General features: G+C 37.2%; 1 long non-coding RNA gene across 3 annotated transcripts; it reads left to right on the top strand.

The window, feature by feature from the left end:
* The first annotated feature begins 704 nt into the window (after window positions 1-704).
* Window positions 705-3,788, top strand: LOC146708549 (uncharacterized). 3 transcript variants are annotated; one of them, XR_014920970.1, is made up of 5 exons: window positions 705-990; window positions 1,411-1,474; window positions 1,833-1,985; window positions 2,352-2,442; window positions 3,037-3,788. It is a non-coding gene; the product is annotated as an uncharacterized LOC146708549 (long non-coding RNA). The 3 variants fall into 3 exon arrangements; XR_014920971.1 differs by having other exon boundaries at window positions 1,439-1,474; XR_014920969.1 differs by lacking the exon at window positions 705-990 and having other exon boundaries at window positions 1,015-1,474.
* The last annotated feature ends 1,039 nt before the right edge of the window (window positions 3,789-4,827 follow it).

Genomic DNA, 4,827 nt, shown 5'->3' on the forward strand with positions numbered 1-4,827 from the left:
AATGGTGAGAAAATAGTGATCATGGAAATACTGTTTAATGTTTTAGCCCATATGCATTTGTGCCACTGTTGCGTTTCTGGATGCGTATATTCTCAGAGTCTCTGCTTTCCCTCGTCTTCTGAAGCCTCCCTTTTTAAAATCCTTTCACCTCGTCTTGGACATCCAGGTTCAGTGAGAAGCTGTAGCGACTGGGGCGCCAGCATACACCTGCTGAGAAGAGCCTGGCTCCCTATTCTTCCATCTGTCTGCCTGCAGAAATTCAATCCATAAAGGCAAATTGTCACAGAAATCCGAAAGGGAAGAGAGTCTCTTTTTTTCCAGCTGCTTTGAATTTCAGGGAGTTGCACATATCTAATTCACTTGGAGGCAAAATTGTTGAGATCCAACGAGTCTGAGGCAGATGATTTGAGCCTTAGAAGCCCTAAGAGCTCTAGTCCTTATCTGGTCCTCCTTCCCTCAGCAGACAGCAACTGTATGAACGTCTCCTCCAATCGTCTGTGCTGCAAACACTCTTATCGCTGCTCCGCCGCATACCTTCTCCCTCTGCTCTCAAAATTGAGCCACAATTCATTTAACTGCATGTTAACGGTTTCATCCCGAAACGTGATACGTGACATATCCATTTAGAAGAAAAGCTACTTGATATTTTTCCTATTAACACACAAGATCTCGTCCTCTAAATGTGTTTTTTTTCTACGTACACTGAAAAAAAGGGACTGGCCATCTCTTGGATTTATGTAAGCATCTTGCATGTATTTAACACAATTGCCTCATGTTTTAAAGTTAAATGTAACTATATAGTGTAAAAACTACATGATATGCAGAAAGGGTGTATTAAATTGTTCATATCATGTTCAGGTGAAGTAAGTCAATAAGATAGCAACGTTAAATCTCGTGAAACCACGCGTGATTTCATCTCGCGGGCTTTGGATCGTGGTTTAAAAAAGGCATCCATCTCAGTCAAGTCGAGCAGCCAACTCTACGTTTTTGGTATGTCTTGATTTTTTTAATTCATTTTTACCATATTTCAGCCAAATGTAGTTAAACGTCTAGAGTGTCGCCATGTAACATGCTAAAAAAGAGCCGTTAGCTTATTTGCTGTTTTATCTGTTGTCAAAGAATTGGCGCTTTTTCATTTGAATTTGTCTTTGGCACAAGAGCCGTAATATCACATTAAACCTAATTACGAGGCACTCATAACATAATTTGGTTTTCTGTGTGAATAGATTTGTCAACTGACTCTTCAGTTACATTGTGTATTTACTGCACCGTGGTGTTAGTGAGATTTTGGACATTGAACAGCTTTAGCTAATATCATCAGCAGCATTATGCTAGCTTACATCCCTACCCCTCCTGCCCTCACCTGCTGTCCTTTTGTTTTTGTTTTTGTTTTTTTTGCTGCACATTGAGAGATGACCTCTATTCTGCATTTCACCAGGAGTCAGCTGATGGATTGTGGGTTCAAGGTGTTATGGTAAGAAAGTATATTCTATTTTCGTTTCTGTAACTTAATTATAATGGGTTTTTTATAATTATTAGGTGCATGCATACTCACCCTATTAATACAACTGAGAGATCCAAAATCTGCCATAGGTTTAACTTATACCTGTATGTATTGCCAGAAAGGTGATTACTGGACTCGCATTAATGCACACTTGAACTGAAATGAGGTTGTAACTTGTGGGTTGTTGGGTTGCAAATCAGAAACAAACATCTTTGGATTTTTTTTAATCCCATAAGATCTGGAAACACAGTTTTTATTCAACAAAACATTACTGATTAACCAAGCACAGTGCCTGCTGTTATTTCAAAATAATTTTATGTCATTTCAGATAAAATGCAGCATTCCAGTGCATCCCAACCATGCCTTTACAGTCAAGGTTTCTGACGGAGCTGAGTTTTTCTCTGACAGTCTGCTGAAAGTGTTTGCAAAGTGATCGGGGGAACAGGGCACAAAGCTAAAGGATGTAGCTGCCATAATGACAGTAAGAACTTTAAAATTCTTTAACTACAAAGTGTATATGTATTGCATTAGGTCAGTAAAAGATTTTTATGCTACATCCATTGAAACAGTCAACTATTACCTGTGAGTAATGATTCCACTAAAAGGATGCCATAATTTTCGTCATGCATTTACTGGCCCACTGAGAAAAAATTATCTTTTTTTAAAAATAAATGTTCTGGAAACTATATATCCATAAAGTTGATGTCAAACAGGAACTTTTGATATTGCTTTGTAGATGCTGGTGTTGCATGTTGACTGGTTTAAAAAGTCAAGAGTTTTTGTCTGGGATCATTTTCTTCTGTGCTACTGAAAAGTTCACAAATCTCTGTTTTCTTTGTTATAATAGTCAAGGATGACATTAATGCTCGGAGTCCCTCATCAAAGTGCTCCGCATCTGTGTGAAAGACAATTGCAACATCTTGGTGCAGGAGTTCATGGTGAGTGTTTTATGAGTAGATTGTGGATTTGCAACATTTAAAAATGCATTTAGTTATCCACTTGATCCTCATTGGACTGGTTAGGACCAGTAGTCCTCTTTAATAATTTGAAGTTCACATGAGGCCTGGTAGTGAACTCGGCCACCGGCCCTTGAGGCCCCACCCTCACCCCTGTATTAGGGGTCACATCAGTGTGAAAAAACTTTAAATTTGTCATTCTAATGAACAAAGGAAAATCCCACCAATATTTATATTAGCTTTTGTTTGAAAAAATGACCAACTGACCAACAGCTAACCAAATTGTGGGGCTGAAAGTCTAAATTCTAACATCTTCTGAGTGACAAAACCTGGATTTCTGATGGGCCGGTGTCTTTCTAACAAAAACTAATGTAAAGCATTTGAAATTATTATGTTTTTCACCCTCTCTTAGAAACTCTGTTAGACCATGAATGGCAGCATGGCAGGCCACTCTTTGGCTATAGCTATTTACTATGTTGCTTGCATTGGTTTAAATTACTCTAACATTAGAACTGGTAGATTCAAAAGAGATGAGTTTAAAAAGGAATCTTAAAGAAATGTTTTGTGTTTAACCAGGACTTGACTGAGGCCACTGCACAGATTGAGAAAACCACAATGAACATCTGTCTCCAGAGGATGCGGCAGGCAATGACTTTTCTGATGTTGTTCTTCAAGATCTGGATAACGTGACCTTTGCAGTAGCCATGCTGTTTGGACCTTTTTTATTCCTTCAACATGAGTTACCCATCACAACTCTGCTACACTTTTGAGGTGATTCAATGGGTGGTAATGGAGTTGGATGCAACTCAGCTCTCAAGAAAAGCTCACAACTAAGACAAAACTGCTCCTGCAACGAAGCTCACTGTTATGCATGTGAGGTGACCAGCTCTAGGTGAGAGGACATTTAAATCTCACACTTGTTCTGCTGCATTTTTGAAGCTCAATTCCAGGAACGGATCGCAGGGTTCATTTTTATATACTCTGCAACTGCCATGAGGACGAGCCGTTTTTTGTTGTTGTTTGTTTTTCCTTTTGCTCTGTACAAGTTCTGTTTGTCTGTTTGGCAGCATTTTTAAATTTCTCTTTGTATTTTTTCTTTCTTTTACTAGTGAAGAGATGTAGCGTGAACAGTTATACAGTCTAAATATCCCATATGGGTCGTGTGAAATGGTATTTTCAGTTTCATTCAGTTGAAGTAAAGAACGTTGAATATTTCTAAGTGTGCTGTTTTGAACCAAGATGTCACAGTATGATCAGTGCTGTAATTTTTGACAGTCACTGTATCAATGTTATTTTTGCGTCTCTTGAATAAAGGTTTTGACCTGCAAGTGCTAATTTCTTTAGTTATTGGGGTAAAATGGGTAGTGTTAATAGGAAGGTGTTTGCCAATTCAGTAACCTAATTTAATGTTAATGGAAACTAACATTACCTCAAATTGTTTAGTCATAATTGTTGTTTAACTGAATCTTGACGTTAGAGGCCTTAAATAGAATGTTTTGTATTGTTCTTTCCCAACATTTTTCAAAAGAAACAGTCCAATTTCTTTGCTGTGATTGATTCCAGAGAACACGGAAGAACTGACATTATTTAACTGTTGATTTATATAGATTCAGTAGAGGAGTAATGTCAGTTTAATTCTTTACCTACTGCAGTGAAATTAGACATGTTGTTTTGAAAGGTTACTGGTGGATGCCAGCAACCATCTTGGAAGAGAACAATACAATCTGTTATAAGGCCTCCATTTGAAAATTGTGTATTTGATACTAGAATATAATAGCAAAATGTAATTTGAAGATAACATGTAGTATTTAAGTGACCAAGTAGTATTGGGTAAAAGTTATTGAATCGTGTTGGGATAACGTGAGAAAATTGTGAAGGATTAAAATATTTCAAGAGCTCAAATTACTTCATCAAAACATGTTTAAGTCACATTTTATCAACACAAATTGCACAAGTTTATTGAACATGAATAAATTGTGTTAATTTAATTCAATTGTTTAAGTTGCTGCCAAAGCAAAACATCTGTGTGCAACAAATGTCCACCATTGAATTAAGTAAATCCAACAACATATTTTTTTCAGTGTAAAGGTCACAGGATTGATGACGACATAAGCAAATGTTGCAAAACTAGCTATTCTCACCATAACCATAATTTGTAAGAGAACATCAACCACACAGTGTCACCATATCTGTTTACATCCCTTAAGATAATTATTGATACAGACGGACTTTTGCCATTACCTGGCTCTTCACAAATGTTGTAAGAGCCCATTTTCACAACAACAAAATCAATAACACTGGGAAGATAAATGCTTCAGAGCACTACAGCAGCTTAAACAATAATTGTGTTACAGTTGGCTTAAATTC

Source organism: Copadichromis virginalis, linkage group LG6 (genome assembly GCF_057382275.1).
Source record: "Copadichromis virginalis isolate Kocher_CV1m ecotype Utaka linkage group LG6, C_Virginalis_male_GT1.1, whole genome shotgun sequence".
NCBI lineage: Eukaryota > Metazoa > Chordata > Actinopteri > Cichliformes > Cichlidae > Copadichromis > Copadichromis virginalis.